The following is a 19,681-nucleotide window of genomic DNA, read 5'->3' as shown; positions in this document are numbered from 1 at the left end:
CTCTTATTCTGAAATTAGACAGTGGCATTTATTTGTCTTTCATAGTGCTCCTACAGCCATGGCAGCAAACAGCGCATGGGAAGGGTTTCTTACCGTGCTGACAGAATGGTCATGAGTAAGCTGAGCAGTGTGCAAACAGTGTCGAGATGAGGGCAGGCCAGGGCCTTCTTCCAAGTCCTACCTGTGGGAGGCAGATGAGGGACGAACAGGCATTTCCTGACTCAAGCAATTGCTTAATATATCCCCCTCCCTGAAAAGCATCAGCAACTGTTTGGACAGGAACTGCCAACACTTCCACCAGACCGCACTGGACATCAGGGATAAAAAAAAAAAGAATGGGTCCAATGGGGTCGATACACTTTCTGCATGTGTGGGATCAGCATTTTCTCTTTTCAAAATCAAGTTGATTTCAAAAATCTGTAACTATGAAAATATATTAAAAATGCATTAGCCCGTAGATTAATGTTTGAAAGATACCATTTTAATTACAGAGAGGTCATAATTCTCAGCTTTTGAGAAAAGGTGATTAGTGCAATTTCTTCATTGAGTTATAGTTTCACTACTTAAGAAAACATTATTTAAAGGGCAGAGTGTTAGCCATTTACGCCACACTGATGAGAATCCCAACAAAACATAAGCAAACACTTGAATACACTCTTCCTAGCAACCAAGGCCTTTCATCAGAAAAGCAGCATATTTTTTGTTGGTTTTTGTGTGTTTTTTTTTCCCTGAACATTATATTGAGCCCAATTTCTAGCTTGCAATCCTTCAGCCATCCAGTATTCATCAAATCCCTGGAATAGAGTTTTCGGTGAAGATGTAAGCCATTGACAAAGCCACCTCCCTGTTCATGTGCTAAAAAAATTAATTGAACTTTTATTTTTTCAAAATCCATATCTGAATGCTTGTGTCACCACTACTTCTGTGTGCCACTATGGCAGGGAGGCCATATTTTCAGAATTCTGTGCATCCCTGACTTCCACTAACAGAAATACTGGGAGGTTAATTTTCACTATTAATCTTCTTCACATGCACTGACCTGCTGTGTGACTTCCTTAAATTAACAGCAGCATTTTAAGAAATGCTGAATTTCTACAATTCTGACTGAGTAGAAAATAGAGATATCGAATACTTCCCTGGACTTTGGTCCGTCTTTACAGGCTGGGATAGCTTTGATGTTACTCAAGGAATGGTTGTTTTGGATCTCTGAAGTACTTCACTGGATGCTGGAGATCCAATAAAACAAAACAAAAAACCCAAACCAGAGCTTTTAAGTTAAATATTAAGTAAAAATAAGTGTACGTTGGTAAAGAAAAACAAAGACATTTTGAAAGGGTTTTTCCACCAGGCAGTACCACTTATTCCATGATATATCACCTCTTTTCTCCTAAGAAAAGAACTGTTTCAAACAGAATTTTCTGCTTCCGTATATTCCTTCTTTTCTTACCTGAGGGTTTTTACTCCTTTCTTTCTTTCTTGTAGGAAGGAGACCAATGGTTTTGTTGCCAACTCTTCGAGAAAATCAGAGGAGCGACTGGGAAATCTGTCTTCCATGGAAAAGAGGAAAGATGCTAAGGGACAGGATGTACCCTCCTTGACAGTGTGGTCAAACAGCCAGCTTCCTCACTTGTCCCTAAAGAGCTCTCAGACAACTGTCTAGAAAAGTGCACAGTCTCCCCAGCTGTTAACAGCAGGATATACTGCAGCACTCCAGACTGCTGCTGCCATGTCGTTTCAGTGCCTCCGGGGTCAGCTCAGTGTATTAAATTAACAGTTTTCCCAGGCAATGCAAAATGTCTGTGAACAGAATGGTGCAGCATAATAATGGGATACAAGGGGAAGATACCTGCTTAAATATGAAATGTTTTGGTAAGAGCAGGAGACGTTGAAGTGGTTCTGACTTACATGACTTAGTGCCAAACACACGTTGTCACGCAGCAGTCCCAGCACGCTGTGTCTGTTCACCACCACTTCACATTTTCATAGCTTATTTTAGAACAGTTGCATTTTTTTTTCCATCCTTAATAATTTATGAGCTTAGAATTATCGATAACGTGAAGCTTCATTATAAACTATCAGGAGGATTCTCATCTGACTCGTCCCATTAAATTATTATTCCCAAACATGATTTATATTTAATAAGACATCAATTGAACATCAGTAAAAATAATAATTAATGAACTATATCTTCACAGAAATACCAATAGCTTAAAGACAAGCAAATGCTGTGTACGGTCTGCAGGTCAGCTGTCAAACCTCTCTGAGAATATTTGTCTGTTTAGTATTTAGAATATGATAGTAAACAACAAAGATATTGCTGTGGTCTTCAGCTGATTCTTGTGACAACTGTGGACCACGCCAAACCATGAACCTGTAAGGCAGAACTGGGAAGTAACAAAGTGTTCTGTGTAGGTGAGGAGGTAATCTCAAAACACTACAAATGCCCAAGCAACTTCACGTTTCCACAAACAAAATGTCAAAAGAATTTTGGTTTGGGTAATTTTTTTTCTTTAACATGATCTACTGGATTGAAACGCTCTATTTCTCCATACAGAAAGTTAAAATAAACAATTTTACTGATTGAAACTTCTGCCTAAAAACACATTAAAATAGCCTAAAGTTCAACAGTGTCATTTGGGTCTTCTGTTCTAACAAACTATTGCTCCACAGGACAAACTTCATCAAATATTTGTATTCAGAAAGAAGTGACATTACTTCATCCCAGGGAATTGCAGCAAAGGCCCTTAATCCTACTGCACCTTATAGCATTGCAGTAGTGGTTATCACTCATCAGGGACCACTTCTGTTTACATTTCCTCAGCTTACACACATCCCACATGAGTCTTAATGGAGGAGGAGAAAGGACAGGAGAAAAAGTTTTTCTGGATTTTCTTCTTCATTTCTAGTTTTTATTTCTTACTTTCCTGTTCTGTTCAAATTTCATCAGGGATGGAACAAAAGCTTCAGATGGACAAGGTGACCACGTTGTCAGTATCACACTTACCTTTGTCCAGGTTCATTGGGAAGGATTTACTCCCTGCTCCCTCAGACCCTCACTTATGTAGGATTTACACAAGGGCTTTGATTGCACGTTCTGGAAGAAAGCCAAAAGACGTTACTGTCCTTCAGTGACAGCTTGATGGTTTTTAATATTCGTTGGATCTCCTTTTCATCCACTGCACATGCCTTTTTTAACTGCTCACGTCCACGATTTGGCTTCTCCATTACACAACCAAGGATTATAAGGGCAGCTGTCCTCTAATGTAAAACACGAGTTGACGCAAACATTGCAGTCTCTTTTAAAACTTTAAAGCCCCTTGAGCTTGAGATATTTACAGCTCTACAGAGATGTGCTACTCAAACCCCAGCAAAGAAAGGTTTCAGTTTAACTTTCTTAAAACATTAAGAGCTGATGGAACCATAAAGACATTCTGGTCTGACCTCCTACATCGTGTTTTTACTCAGTCACTTCCATCTCGATCCCCCGAACATACTGAGACAAATACACCTTTCTGAAAGGCTTGATATCTTAATCTGCACCTGAAAAATCTATTACTATTACCAGTTCACACTAGCATTATTACCTCACACTCCAAAGCACAATTGAGAAGCCCAGTTATGCTTCTCAGTTTGTCACTCCCACCCCCAGCCAATGATTTTACCTTTTCTCTGCTGCTCAGTGCTTTGGTATTCCCTATCTTGGTGCCATGAGGGAGCTAGACACATCGGAGGTTGTAGCATTTCTGCCACCCAGAAACATGCAAGCAATAGCATGCATACATGAAGGTCTCTAGTATGTCTTCTTACCTTGAAGGACTCACCAGAATCCAGAGCCAGGTATATCTGCTGTGCTCTCCTCCTGACCTGGTCCAAGTCCATTCCTTCCTGAGACACTCTCGCAGGGAAATGATGAAAAGTTTAACATGGAAAGAACATGCCCGTAGCTGTGAGGGACAGCTATATTTTTAAAGCAACGAGCTCACCACATATTCCATTTTCTCTCACTTAATCACACAACTTTTAAAATGATAATTTTTTTTTTTTTCTAAACACATCCATTCTGGACTAGTTTCACCACCCTCATTCGACAAAATGCACGCTAATTTTAATGGATGTTTTTCTTGAGTAAGAACGAATACCACCTTTGGTTTCTGAGCCTTCTTTACAACAGATTTGGCGAAAGTCAAAATAAACAACATCCAGCAATTCACCTTTAGGTAGTGCAAAAACAGTCCCCAGAGTGACAGCTTTCAGTTCATCTCCAGTGAGAGCTGTATAAGCCGTAAGCTCTTCTATAAACACAGCAATGAATAACGATCAGTCTCTTACTCCTCTCAGTCTCTCGTGTGACAGACCCTTAATTATGGCTATTAGATTATTATTTTCTCCAGAGAATCCTATAAGGCAAAAGCAGTGTTCTTCTCTGGACATCAAAGACAGAATTAAGACACTGCTTAGGAAAGCTCCTCAGAAACAGCAGCTGTTCATCCCCACTAAGGAATGCCCTATTTGAGACAGAGCGCGCAGCTGCAGCTTCACTGCCTGCTCTGTATGAGGCACCCTGCAAAAACTGATGCTCCGCTTTGAAGGGAAAGATGCCCACCTAAAACACAGGGCAGCCCACCTCCTGCTAAGCTCTGAAAAACTATTCAGATTTCTGTTACCTTAGACCTCTGTATCCTACAAAGATCACCCATTCTCAATAAGTCCTGGACCAGTGAGGCTTGCAACACAACAGTACAAAAGCAGTAGCACAAATTATGACTGTGTAACAGAAAAGTGAACTAGAATCCACCCACCTAAGGCACTGTACCACCAGCATCTGTTACTGCACATATCTTTTTATGTGTAACATTTATTGGCATCCTTCGGGGATAACTCTGCATGCTCCTACAGTCAACTAGGAAGAATGTCTGTCCCCCAAGAGAGAACAACAGGCCAGAATCAAGACTCAGGCTGACTCCAAGCAACAAATGATTCCCGAACACTTTATACATAGGTAACACGAATCAATTCTTAAATAGTCATTACTAGAAAACTAATGTAACTGCCTCTCAAGAGAATTACTGCTTAATACTATTATCTTCTGTGGGCATGTAAAGCAAGATAAGTATATAGAGCAGGTGAGAATATATATATTATGATAACTTATGTGGTTTAGGCTTGTTTTGGAATACTGTAGCAACTTATTGCTAGCCAACATCTTACATCAGTAAGAATGTAAAAAGTAATGTCTGGCAATTTATGAGTTCTTAATAAAGCACAGTGTTTAGAAGATTAACTGTTGAAGCTGTTCTTGATTTTGATTCAGCTGATTTTTGTCTGGGCTCAGCACTATGGCTTATCCCTGTTTCCCTGGCTCCTTCAGGGTCTGACAGTTCCAAATTCTTACTTGATTGGACTTAAAAAATAAATAAATAAAAATTAGGAACTGCTTAAGCAGCACTGCCCCTATCCGTCCCCAGCCCGTGTGTGAAATTAGCATTGGTTCAAAACACTGGAAATTCACACATGCACACTTAAAGCACAGGTTCCAGGATGGACATTGCACCACCTGTGAATTCCCCAACCTAAATGCATACCGTCACTCACTTAAGTGAAACCCAAGTAGCCTGTATGTGCCAAGCAGGTGAAGTATTTTCATATAAACACGTTTGTAGAGGTAGGTTCTTTCAGAGTTTCACAGACACGTGGTTACCAAGCACAAGATAAGTAAATTTAAAACAACTCTGCCAAAAATTAAACTGGTTCCACACCTATAATAATTACTTTGATGCTTCTGAGGCATGACTGCATTTGAAGCAGAATATATTATACCACACATCACAGTTGTCCAGAGCTGTCATAAGCCATTAAGATATACAAAGTCACGATCCTCAGTTACACCCTTAGACAATGGGTAACACTTCTTTGTGAATGCTTCTCTGTCCAAGTATCTCTTGCTTGCATGCATCAGATGCTCTGTGAGATACATCCCTCAGCTGTGGCAGCTCAGCACCTTTCCACCAATTTAAGTCAGCTGATTGGGATTGCTAAAGATAGCTCTCATGTCATTCTGAGCTCTCAAAAGTGTTCTGAAATGGGACATTTAAACTATTTACCACAATTCTCATTGCAGTTTAAAAGCTGCACAATGTTTTTGAAGCTTTGTGATTCCAGAAATCCAGTGTCTAAATGAAGGTCTGCTGGGAAAAAAAAAAATAGCTGATTTGTCACAAAAAAAAATCAATCTTCCACTGCCCAATTCCGTTCTTAATGAATGAGACAATTCAGAAACCTATGGGAACATGCTTTATTGATTCATTCACAAGTCACTCAAACCCACTGCCTCGGTTCCCTCCGATAAGACAAACCGCACAGCGCTCCTGGTGTACTGAATTGCAGGAAAAGCCAATGACTCCACAGCTGTTCTGCTGGAAGTCCAGTGAGACTAAACACAGCCAATAAATCTAAACGCAGCACACCACTAGGTTAATGATAAATGTGTGTAGAAGACAAAGAGACTTGCATTTCCTCTTTATTATCCCTTCAGTTGAGCCACTGCCTTATCTGTAATTTATTTACCCAGGACAGTTGGGCCCAGATGCGTACCTGTTTTTCCACTGAAGTACTTGTTTTTCTCCATTTTGCAGATGGATTAAATAAGCCAGGAGGAGGCCAACCTACATGTGTGAGGTCACACAGAGAACTGTAATCTACACTGCAGTAGATGCCTGAATCCATTCAAGTTCAAGACCTAATTTGGCATAAAGCTAGTGTGTAGCTGTACTGCACTGTATATTTTATAAACATATCTTTCAATAATCTCCTGTGCTTCTCATGAAAGCAATAACAAGCAGTAAGAACAGCTGAGTCTGTATTGGGCAAGCTTTCCTATTAAATTCCAGCAATACATCTCAGCTGTGACCTGTAGCAATTTGGGTAACCTAATAAGGCTGACTGTCCCATAAGAACCAGGGATGATACGCTGTCTACCCGCAAGATATGAGGAAGTACAAGAGAGCAACTTTACAGCAAGTATCACCTAGCAGAGCAAAAGTGAACCTAAAAAACAGATCTAAGAAAATACAGTAAGAGACAACACATATGTGAGAATAGACCATTTGTTTATATAGTCCAATAGATACTTACCACCGTTTCAACATTCATTTCCAACTCAAAACATCACATCTGCATGTCCTGTTTAACAGAGTATGCTACATGGGGATGTCATGAAGGACCTTCTGGTAACTACAGTTAGTACAACTACTCCAGTGCACGTTACCTGAAGTTGGGCATTCTGTCAGATTCGCCCACCTTTTCCTAGAAATCCAAAAGGTCTTCTGCCTTACGATGCAATAGCATTTAAAGGACTGCTCTTAAAATCATTCTAATATATATGCTACCTTTACATGTGCATTTAATAAGTGGGCACAGATCCAGTCAGGCATACGCAAGTCTCTACTTCAAAACTCACCTCTTCAGCTGTATTATGATTTCCATCCCCTAGTAGTTCTAGTACAAACTTTTGCACAGAATGGCTTCAGAAAGTGGTCTCTGCTCTCATGTATCTGCTGGATATATAAAGCAACAAGCAATTTAGTGGTGTACAGGAGAATTAAACATTTTTTATGCACTTCAATGTTTCCCCTAATTCTGAAAATCAACCAAAACCTTCAACATAAAAATCACTGTTCCTTTAGAGATGTCTCTCAGCAGGGCGGTGCTCACAGCCACATTGTCACTGTGTGTTCAAAGCCGTCAGCACTCAACGTGCTAAGAAGCGACACTGAATTCTGCAATCAGAAGCACAAAGTTTCAAAAAGATTTCAGAATCTATGTGAATATAAATAGCTGCACTGAATGCTTCAAAGGCCGAAAACGTCGTAGAGATTTACGCTTCAGTCTGTTTTGACAGATAAACAGACAAAAACATATTTCGTAAAGGAGCAATAAGACTTCCACTGTAACACTTCCCATAATTAGACCGTAAGAGACACTGAAATACTTACATTCACTGTATAGAAGGCTTATGTCTCACTTCTGCTTACTACTTGAGCTCCTGAAAAGCACCCAATTGTCTAACCTTAACATGTATTAACGTGAGCCCCAAGCTTTCTGCACATGTTCATACCCACCATTTATACCATCATCTTCCCCACCCTGCTCACTTCTTATTGTTTAGTGGAAATATTCACATGTTCCAAAGGTTTTTTTTTCTTCTGAAGCAGAACCTAATGTTGCTTAATGCTCAGTGTTAAGCATTAATACACACATCAAACTAAAAACGTTGATAAAACCTTCCACTGGAAGGAAATGCAATTGGAAAGATGCTTTTTCTAACGGCGCTTCCTGTCCTTCGCTCCAAATGACTGAAGATCTTTTTATTGTTCTGTGTTCTCTCTTCAGTGTGGCACGATTTGAGTTCCAAATCCCCCAAGAGTTCTGTGACCAACCTCCTGTGAGTTTCTGGGATGTAAAGGTCAGAGCTGAAGACGGCATGGACAGAGTGTACAGAAGAAAAGTCTCAGAACCTCTTGCTTCAAATCCATCACTTTCAGAGAGAAAAAACAGACAGCAAAGCACTCCTCTTTTAGAGGCAAATCAGCCATGGTGGGAAGCTCTCAAACAACTGAGAACAACTGAAAACGGGCACTCCTGAAATCAAGGAGAGAGGATGGCTTTCCCAGAGAACTTCTGCACGGAGATCTGGCTTCTGAATTTCTTGGATTCCTTAAATGAAAATCTTACACTGGGAATTCCAAACAATACAGCCTGTAACGTTTGGCTAGCATACAGCACTCAGTGCAACCCCCCGGGCCGTGTTCCTGGACTCGTCCCATCCCCACACTACAAAGATGTCTTTCCTCAGCCAGCTCTGCTGCCAGCCAAGTTCCTGACAAGGTGTTGGTGCTCTGGTCTGAACATTGGTTAATCTTCCCCATGCTGGCTGGCTCCGTTGTTCTTAAAGAAGCACCATCCAACCTCAATCCCAGTGTTCCTTAACTGCTTCATTCCCTTTCACATTTTATATTTTTTATAATCAGTTCTTAGGAACAACTGTAATACTACTAGCTAGTGGAACAGGTGTCGTTACTAATAAAGCCTGTAAGAAGGAAAACCAGTGTCCCACCAAACATATGTAGAGGATGCACCTTCCAACATTAAAGCTCTGATTTGCAACCTGAACGAATTCTCTACTGCTTTTGTACAACGTGCTTAAGTTTTACCTTATTTGTTGTTGTTGTCTGCTAATCAAGGTCTTCCATGGTACAAATGTGATCACCATTATGCTAATCGCTGCATTAGACATGCAAATATATAAACATTTGTGTGCCAAATCATTAAGTTTTTGTCTATAGTGTTATGCCCCTATTTACTATCTATATTTTATGTCTTATGGATTTCCAAACATTTAAATTTATATCAGTGCTGTCACATATCTGCAAGCAGAGACAGTTTTATGAGCACTAAAAAAGCTGCAACACACAGCCACTAAATACTAATGACATAAATGGTATCCACTAATGGTCTCTATTTTTATTACAATGCAAAACTTCAATATATTGCAATTACCACCACTCTCAGACTGAGCCATACACGGCATATAATGCCAGCTTCCATCTCCACAGCATAAAATGGCATTATTTGTTGCATATAGTTCAGCCCTGTATTGCAGATGTTGACTGAACGCTCAAGTCAGCAGTTGCAGCTAAAATTCACTCTATTTACAGAGTCTCACTGTTAACTAATACCCTAAATTGTCAGATATGCCAATGCATTAGACATTTTTCAAAGCCTACTGCACTAATAGCATGTAAGCGTAGCACGTCTTGTTGTACCTGTCAGCAGCCCAGTAACTTTGCAAAGGTAAAACATGTCAAAGAATGAAATTATCTTCCTATGCTTCTGTCTTTAAAAATCTTCAGCGAGAGATTTTTTTCAGAATATTCCAATACAAAAGTGCACTTGACAAAGCTTATTCTCTTGTAAATGAGTCTCTGTTTTAGCTTTTTAATGATAAATGTTACAGTCTTTGTTCATAATTAGAAGAGTTTCTCCTTTTGCAGCAGCTTTCAAAGAGAGAAAAATTTGCTCTTCAGACTTCAAGACAGTGGAAACCACACCTCAATGTCATCCATAAAACTGGGTGAAAAAGGAACGTGGCAAAATCTCTTACAAATGGCTGGGAGGAAACAAATCTCATTTCATCTACACATTTTACTTGCCAGAAATTTTCACCAAAATGGAGTGCTAAGTTCATTTCTCAGGCCTTCTCGTACCTGTTTATCTGACACAAAACAAGCCTACTTACTCCTTTCCATTGACTTCAGCTGAGAATAACCTCCAGAAGGCTGGAAATTTGTTTGAAGCAGCAGACATTCCTCCTATTTCCATGCAGCTGGGTACTCTTTTACACAAGGAAAACACCGGAGACAAAGTAGGTGTCAGACTTGGTAGCATTTTACATGCATTTTCTGACACAAAGCAGACAACAGAAACGTGCACACAAAATATTTCCCTTCAAGGACCAGCCAGTGAGAACAACAAAACCCAGCAAAAGACATCAGCGTAGTTATTATAGTTACCATATATTTCCAAATGATGCTTGCCTTTAAAAATGCAATGGAATTATTACTGTTAACTTTAACCATGATAAACCACTCCAGTGGAAGTTAGTATTTTCCTAAAGTGTTCTCACTGGGCTTGCATAAATCTAAGCATACATGGCTGACTATGGAAGAATGAATGATGCAAAATCCATAAAATAATAATACCTAGAGCTTACAACTGAGAATACTGATATGGTATTCCCTATTTTTCCCATCATATTTTCACTGGCAATAGTATTGAATATGACAAGTGCTTTCTAATGTAATCTGAACCCACCTCAGTGCTCTAATCTTTAGACCGAATGGGTTCCTATCAACGATCCCAGTTAACTGCCTCTGTTCTGCGCTTACAACAATAAAAAGTCCCAACTGAAAGTTCAGTGACAGTTTAATTTCAGAAAACAGGATTTCTCAAAAGAGCAAATACGTTGATTTAAGTGATTGGATGAAAATACAGTTTTTCAGTATAAGTATATACATACTTTAATTCATTTTCTCAACCAGAATTGAAAATCATGGCTCATTTTCTCAATTCCAAATGTCGGTTCTCTTCATTTGTAATCCTCCCAACGTACCGTAGAAGTTGAAACAGCCTGACTGACTTCAGTAACATCAAAATGGAGAATTTAAGTATGTGAAAAGCATTTCATTTTCTAATGAATTCTTGCTTTCTCTTAAGGAAATTGCTGGGTAAATATAACCCATTTTGAGGTGTATTTTTGGACATTATAAAATGCTGTCTTTCACAGACTCTGTTGTTCACTGAAGTTCTTCCTCCTTGCTTAACAATTACTTTGCACAAAAGGAGAAAGCTCTTTTATGAACACCATGGACAAAATCTGAAGCATACCAGCTTGAAAGAAAACTTTGACTAAGTTTCTAATTTAATGCCTCCCATACAAAAGAAGCAATAGACCACAGATCTGCTAATGCCAAACCAACAAGAGCCTTACCCACTTTTTTGTTGCTTTCCATTTCCCCCCCCTTAAGTTGGAGTTCACAGGTTTGCCAGTACAGCTCTCCATGCAGCAAGGCCTGGAGCCATCCCCCCATTAGGGAACATGGCACTTGGATCCCTCGCTCTCCACCTGGCTGCACACAGTGCTCCTTTGCTGAAATGACGACAAAGAACCTACAGAAACCAACAAGAGCCCTTCTTACACTTCACTGGATGGTCAATCGAGGCCAACATGAAAAGCCTCTTGCCTCTCTCTCCCTTACTTGCCTCCAATACTGGGCTACAGATCGTTTTCTTTTCACGTGTAAAGGCATCAACTACCTGAAGAAGTGCATTCTAGGAAAGTCAGTTGCCCACATTCACATGCCCTCCAAAGGCAATGTAGAATATTTACACTTATGGGAACAGCTTCTAAGGTTTCTCCTTCTTAACACAATTCAATAGAACAGCTATACTATAATGTCTGGAAGGTTTAGACTTTTGTCTTGTAACGCTGCAGATGAATAGCTCCAACCTTTGAAAGAAATTGCAGTATGAACGTCTGTTTTATTCCAGAGTTGTGTCTGAGCAGACTATTAGCAGAATACTGATAAATGCTACAATAGCTATTCTTTTTCCTCCCCTTCTGCTTTTATGCCACTGCCAATACCTGTCCTTCCCTGGTGCTTTCAGCTGATGCCTGTCTCATAACTCTCCAGCTAACAGCATTAGAAGAAAAAGAAATTAAGCTCGAATAAAACTGCCAGGTAGAATTCAACATTATGAGATTATGGACCAAACTGTTTTCTGAAGCAGACACATATATGCACAGCTACACCACTAATGACCTACAAAGGACTTACATGTCAAAAGTTAATCATTATAAGACTATTTTTCTTTTTTAAGGATAAACATATTGAAGCCGATTATTTTTCCTCTGCTGGTACTTCTACGGTGTTCAATGGCAAGCAATAATTAACTTTGTTTTCTCTATACCTTTTCTGAGGTCCATGTTTGTAGCCTCCTACACTGCACCACGTCTGCATACAGTCAATGGGTAGGATCAAATCATGCAAAACATGCATGTGGTCAGCAGGATGTTTAAGCAGGCAGCCTTGGGCACACAGCTACATCTGCACAATTCTAAATGCTTGCACTTTTGTAGTAAGTTCGCAAACATAAGGAGCTGCTATAGCACAACTGTCCCGTGAGTAACAATAAATCACTGAAGTGATGGAGAAGAACACTCAGTATAAAGACTACATCATATTTATGAAGAAATTCAAAATGTAATTGCAAGCCATGCAAGTAAGAAAAGATGAGTACTCGGTTGTAATGCCAACTTAAAATAGCAGTATAGAATTGTTTATGTGCCTTTGTGAAACAAATGGGAGAAGCCTAACACATCACAGGAAAGTTACTCGTGCTATAATTTATGCCATATATTCATCTTCAAACCACAGCCATGTATTTCTCCGCAGCAACTGCTATCACCATCAGAAACAATCAGCGCCTTAAACGGCTCTTTCAAGGCAGCTGAACAACAAAGTGTCACAGAGAAGAAATAAGGTTCTTGCTCCCAGAAGTAACATCATTTGAGAGTTTAAAGGAAGCACCTATATTCCAGAGCAGCTCAAAGGCTGTAACTCATGTTCCGTTTTAGTAAAAAAATACGTAGTTTGTATTGCTCTTACAGAATTAGGGTTAGTAAAAATAATGCATGTAATGAGAGAAACAAAAATCTTTTTTGTCATAGAAATCTAAATATATTTGGGAAGGATCAGAAACTTCTAGATATTTGTCCAATCGAACACAGCAACATTTTGTTTGGAAGGCTCTCACGTGGCCATAGTGACCATAACAGGTCTACTGGGTAATAAGTTGACTTGCAAAATGGAACGTATGAATAACCAATGTTTGCTCATTGCCGAAAGCAGCACCGGCAGAACGGTGAAGATGAGCAATGTTGGGAAAATGTTGTAATAAAATTAACAGCAGAACTCTGAGTACAGTGTGTGTGAATGGAGGTGCTGAGCAGGAGACCCAAGGAGAAGATGGAGCACGTGGCAATTTCTAAGCACGCTGAGTCAGCTGTGGCTCTGTTGGTTGGAAGCCTGGGCACCAACAGACCTCAGAGGAAATCCCACATATCGGCCCACCAAAAGAAATCCGACCAGTGGGGATTTCAGTGCACAAACAAAGGGCTGTAAAAGCATTTTAATGCTATTACAAGACTGAAGAAGAACTAGCAGTGCTAATGGCTGAATGTCAGCAAACACCAGAAGCGCTGGAAATTAGAAGGGTGCAGTAGTTGTAGTGAAGCAGATATCAAGAGATGAAAGGAAATCCAAGCAGACCGGGGAAGGCAGAGAGAACTGACAAATATACATAAAGCAGCGGCTGATGGAAAAATGGGAGTGGCTGTGAGGACAGAAGAAATAAGAAGTCAGAACATTTTCAGGTGATTTCTATAAGGTGATTTGGAAATATGTCCTGATATCCATAAAAAGCAAGGATTGATCTTCAACTATTTTCTCTTATTTTCACCAATGCACAGTTCCAAGGACTGCCAGTTTTGGAGATCACACGCACATCAGTTTTCCAACACAGAAAAACATTATTTTCTCACCTTTACTGAAGAACAAGAGGTATACCTATGTAAATTCAGTCTGATTCACTTAATTCCTTACCTGTCATCACATCAAGTATCTAAAAGATACGGAGCATGCTCTCTGTAGCACAACTACCTCAAAGAATGAGCAGAGCAAACAGACCTGCTGAAGTTGCACCAAGGTAAGTTTAGGTTGGACGTTAGGAAACACTTCTTTACAGAAAGGGTGGTTAAGCACCGGAATAGGCTCCCCAGGGAGGTGGTTGAGTCACCATCCCTGGATGTGTTTAAGAGCCGTTTGGATGTGGTGCTCAGAGATATGATTTAGCAGAGGGTTGTCAGAGTTAGGGTACTATGGTTAGGTTGCGGTTGGACTTGATGATTATGATTCTATGAGGTACATGAACACCCTTTATTGACTGCAGTCACCTAGAAACCATGAGAACTTTAAACCTGCTCTCTTCACTTCCTCCCTGCCTGCTCTGTGGAAGCACGTGCAGAGATGGAAATGGCTGCTAAGCAGCACTAAGTGAGAATGCTCCTTCCTCTCAAGTTCTGTCACCAGAACTGCCCCCTCCACACATCCATCTCCTCTTTGTGGTGGCTAACGCCAATATGCTCTCACTTTCCAAACTGAAAACAGCTCATGAGGATCTTAGAACATCGGCAGCAGTGACTCACAATCTCACACAGCGCTTGTTGAATGCCCTGGTTACCAGATACGACCTCAGGAAAACCTCCAGTTGATTTCCTCATCCTGTCTTGCTCGTATTCATGCTGCAGAAACAGCATTTGAGTCTCTCTGCTTCCCACCTTTAAAACTATGGGCCAAGAGAACAAGCCACCGCTGAGCCAGTGAAGCTCCGAGAGCCCACTAGCTGGCATCTGCTTACTTTCTGTAGTCAGTCTTTCCAACCTGCAACCACAGCTAACAGGAGATTCCCTGCTCATGGCAGCCTTCACCAGGTATCTTTTTCCACTGCTCCTTCATATTAACCATAAACTCCAAATATCCGAGGTGTCTAACTACAGGAATGAATCAGAATAGACTTTAAAGGCATCTGTAACGTGAAGGTTAAGAGCTAGGGATTTCTTCACGTAGCCAAGCACTAAGCAGTAAGAAACTAAATTAAATGCAATAGTAAAGCAGAGCTGAACTTTCATATGCACCCCCTGCACTTGATACGTCTCTCCTTCGTAATGAAGACAGTGCTCAAAGACATAAAACCTAACTAGCTGGTATAAACTAACTTTACATAAGCAGTTATGACCTAAACAAAGTTGGAAGAGTACACAGCCTCTGGGCACTCTTGCCCCAGTAAGACATTCCGAGTTTAAATTTAGATTTTTATTGCCCTTGGAATGCTGAGATAAACTTTTAGTCCCACCGGTGCAACTCCAGGAAGAGACTATATTAAATTTTGCTGTTCGTGAGGGAGAGAGCCTTCCTTCTATTCATTACCAGGCATGCAAGCCAGGTAATAAAGCTGAGCTGTTTTTATCGTATACAATGTGCACCTTATTACGGCTAGCAGAACCACGCAGGAGCAGTTGCCATTACCAGGTGGTATCCCATCAGCTGGGAATTACACCAGGGGTCTGTGGGGCCGGGAACACAGACCTGCACACACTGGGGCCTCTCAGGGCGCGTTCAGACTGCGTTCTCTGCTTCCCAGCCCTGAGACAGCGACCCCCAATTCCACTGCTTCTGTGGAAGAGCACTGGGAAGGAACCGAAACATGAATGAATCAGCCCACTGAGGTGGCACTGCGGCAATACAACAGCCAAATTAAACACCTGGGCTTTGGAAAGACAAACCAAGGATCTGCTTATCTGACATGGAAGAAAGGTCTCGAATGCCCTAATATTAGTAACATGCATTAGTCTTAAGTGCCTAATATTTCACTAGCAAAAGAAAATAAGGAGTTACTGCTAGGTCCAAGTAAATCTGAATCAGGAATAACCTGAAATACCGATCCAATCACAAATCCAGTTTCATCTGTGGTTTCAGCCAACCGGGAACACAAAGCAGCAGCCTTTGTCTCACCAGCTGCAAGGAAAGATGCGTTCACTTCATCACATCTCGAGTCTTTTTAAACCAGAAGCAGCGCTCCTTATTTCAGCTGTAACAACCCATAACGCTGCACAGTCCTTAGGCAGAATGTTTAAGGAAACAGTTTTATTATGCAATGAAGCAGTGATTCCCACACACGAGAACTGATGCAAATTATCATTTCAGTCAACGAAATAAACTCAAAAAGCAACATGCTCGAAGTTACACAGATTCTAATAACCTGAAAACAGTTTTCGGGGCAAACAATGGAGTCATCCCTGTGACAAAAGAAACAAATGCTGTGTAATTCCTGGCTGTAATTGTCATTATCTCATTGATGTCCAAAAATCTCACGCAGTTCTGCTTTTACTTCAAGCAGACCATTCTCAGCCTGCCAGGCACTGTGCTCATGCTGCCACAGGCTGATGCTCTCCACTGGCAGCAGAAGCATTTCCCTTCTGGGGAAACAGAAGTCACCCAGATCTTGATCCTGCTAACAGCAGCTGGAGCTGGTAGGAAACGCAGTGCTAAGAATGGAGCACGCAGCACCTTACGGATGTTGTTCTCTATGTCATTATTTGCTTTCCAAGTGGTATGGAAATGAAGCCCCACGGTTTTAATCACGTTCCATTAAAGGAGAAGAGGCGCTACCATCTCACCTCTGACACATTTACTAACTCTAAAGGAGAACCTGGGCTTTATTTTGTCCACATTTTGACCGAAGGAGATTTTTTTAAGATTTATAGTTTGGACTTCTGTTATCTGAAGGCAGAGGAGGTTTGATGAGAAAGCCGCAGGGCTGTTTGTTTATTTTTTAAACACTGTCTCCTTAATATAGTCCAACTGACTGTGCTCCTCTGATCCCCTTTACCCAGAGGAAAGTTTGTGATTATTTTTTTTCCCCTTTCTTCACACAATATAAATCAGAATTCCTTAACATTCCCTACCTCTTCAGCTCCCAACCCACCCAGAACTGGCTTCGACGAGCTTCCCTTTTGCTGCTTTGGGGGACCTCCTCCATCTTCTGGCTTCACTTTTGAGTCTTTCCAAAGTTGTTTTCTCCCAGAATAGCTCTGATTTGTGATTCTGATTCGTGTTGCTCACTCCGGCCCTTCCTCCCCTTCTACGTGTTTTGAAGTTAAATTGTGCTTTTGATTTCATTAAGTTGGTTTTTTCTCGTAACTCCTGCAGCTGCCTCTTCTGCTTTTACAGATATTGATAACATTATGAATTACATTATACTGTGCAGAAATAAAGCTCAAATAATTGAAACTCACTGCCACTTTCTTCCAGTTTTTGCAAAGGGTTGAGACTCCCTGGGAATTTATTTAAAACTCTCCTTTAATCCTCCTGCAGGACTGATGTTTCCTTTCAGAAAAGGAGGACACTGCTCCAGCCAGAAGAAATGACATAGCATGAGGAAAAGAGGAAAAAAGTCCTGAGTCATGAAAGCAAAGGGAAAAAAAACGCAGCTGAAATAGAATTGAGAGACGATAAAACTCCACAAACTGCAAGGGACAGAAAAGTAGGATGGAGCTCTAATTGAAAGGAAATTGAGGACTGACTCTACATAAGAACCAGGCACATCAAGAAGGAGCAGGAATTTGGCCAAGGGAGAGCTGAACTACAGAACAACTCTCACCTTCCAGCTCTGCTCATTATCCACCCTCCGTCTTCTGTTCCCACTGAGAACGTGGGACCCTTCTGACAAAACGTGCTCCGGCCGCAGCCAGTCCAGGAGCTCAGCAGCAGAGCCTCTGGCACAGGAGTTGCCCTAAGGTCAAAACAGCACTGCCAGGGTGTAGTGATGGATCTGTGCCGTCCTCCGGAGCTGGGGCAAGCACCCGAACTCCAAGGGACATCAGTCACTTCTTGTTCCCACATCGTGGAGAAAAGGGAAGAACTGTACAGAAAGTTTGCAAGCTGACACAGTTTGTGAATAAGTGCTTCCCTTCGTTCCTGGTACCCTGAAAGTCTGACTGCTGCAGAAGGAAAAAAAAAACCCTCTGCTAAGAGCTAAGCACACTGCAGCTGTCTTTCAGACATCAGAATGCCTAATACAGTCATCAGTAACTAACCACCATCCAAGATCACAGACCACAGCCTGCTTGCCTCAACTGCGTGCAGTCTAGCTGACTCCCTACAGACCTTTTGTCAATTAGAGAAGCTTTCTCACCCCACCCCCCCCGCCCCTTCCCCTCCACAACTGGTTCATTAACCTTCTTTCTACTCCTATAGACCATCTTGGAAAACCCATGTTTACAGTAACTGAATCCACTCCACGCTCATCAAAAGGAGTGTGAACAGTGTTAAATCAGAGCCCACAGTTACGGAGAGTACTGCTTAATCTAGCATTCTTAGCAGCTCTCTGGTGTGAGGTAACAGCATTCAAAGCACAGCAGTGCCATATTAAAAAGTGGAAAAGGGCACTATTTTCTACAGAACTGGATAAAAAAAAAAGTGTGATCCTTTAATACTCATCCTTCTCAAGTGGATGCTGAGAATTCAACCTCTCAACATCCTGGCTATATTTCAAAGATGAGTCCAACAATTAAAAAAAATCCTATGCAAAATTAATACATTTCCTAACAGTTAAATAAAAAAAGAAATATCTCAGTGTAAGACATGTTTGCCATATAGGTGATGTATGACACTGACATCCTAACAACAGGAGGCTATGAAGGTAATCTGAAATTATTTGCTGTTCCTTCCCTATCTGCTCTTCATCCTCGGGTTCTTCAATGAACCAGATTTGCCAGCAAAGCAATTTAAGCTTCTGGGGATAACGAAAGCCTTCCTCTCCTAACAAAGCTAAGAACTATTGGACGAGGACAGAAAAGCCCAAGAGGAGGAGTTATCTACTGACGCTGAGCTATGTTTTTATCTCTAGGATTAGAAGCAGCAGTATTTTGGAAGAAATAACACTGATCTAGCTAGAGTGCAAGGAAGACATCTTCTATTTAATATATGTTGCTTTCTGGGCAAGGGGAGGACAATAGCTTGTATGCCCTGAACTAAATGCCTCCTTCTGTGTTTTCACTATTATTTAGTGAGAAGTATTTTATTCCCTTGTAACACTAAGCTCTGAACCATAAGAAACTCCATGCTCAGCCAAGAACCGGGATGGATGCCACCAGTAGGGTCATTCTGCTGGGCTCTTACGTCACGTATGACTGGAAAAGGGAAGATTCTCTGTCCTGTCCTGTACAGATAATGAAGCAAAGCATGCCAGCCAAAGCAACGAGTACAGCTCATCTCCTTGGTCAGAAAGCAGACACAGAAACCAGACCTCAACTCCTGGTTAAGTTTACAACGCAGAGCACCACTTTTTCTTTGTTTGTTACTGTGTTTAACAGCATCACAGTACACCAACAAGCATTAATAAAAATACATTTTTTAATAAAGTAACTTTTAAATAACAGTAAACAAAACAAACCTGCTAATTCAGGCTTAAATGCAGAACAAATCTTTCCCACTGTCTCCTCCCC

At 40.9% G+C, this 19,681-nt stretch overlaps 2 long non-coding RNA genes across 4 annotated transcripts in view; one reads left to right on the top strand and one right to left on the bottom strand.

Annotated features, from left to right (window-relative positions):
• The window catches only part of LOC112533272, a 16,505-nt gene extending 13,880 nt beyond the window's left edge, over positions 1-2,625 (top strand). The window contains exon 2 of the long non-coding RNA XR_003077250.3: positions 1,483-2,625. This is a non-coding gene — a long non-coding RNA (uncharacterized LOC112533272). The remainder of the gene's footprint in view (positions 1-1,482) is intronic.
• The window catches only part of LOC121113492, a 33,810-nt gene extending 14,129 nt beyond the window's left edge, over positions 1-19,681 (bottom strand). Inside the window, exons 1-3 of one of the 3 annotated variants that reach the window (XR_006931250.1) lie at positions 11,546-19,681; positions 10,295-10,390; positions 94-7,553 (exon numbers count right to left, since the gene is read on the bottom strand). This is a non-coding gene — a long non-coding RNA (uncharacterized LOC121113492). Of the gene's footprint in view, positions 1-93 lie in introns of all 3 variants that reach the window. The other 2 variants (XR_006931249.1, XR_006931248.1) reach the window with 2 other exon arrangements.

The sequence above is a fragment of the Gallus gallus genome, chromosome 11 (genome assembly GCF_016699485.2).
Source record: "Gallus gallus isolate bGalGal1 chromosome 11, bGalGal1.mat.broiler.GRCg7b, whole genome shotgun sequence".
In the NCBI taxonomy this organism is placed as follows: domain Eukaryota; kingdom Metazoa; phylum Chordata; class Aves; order Galliformes; family Phasianidae; genus Gallus; species Gallus gallus.
This window is presented reverse-complemented; position numbering and strand designations above follow the sequence as displayed.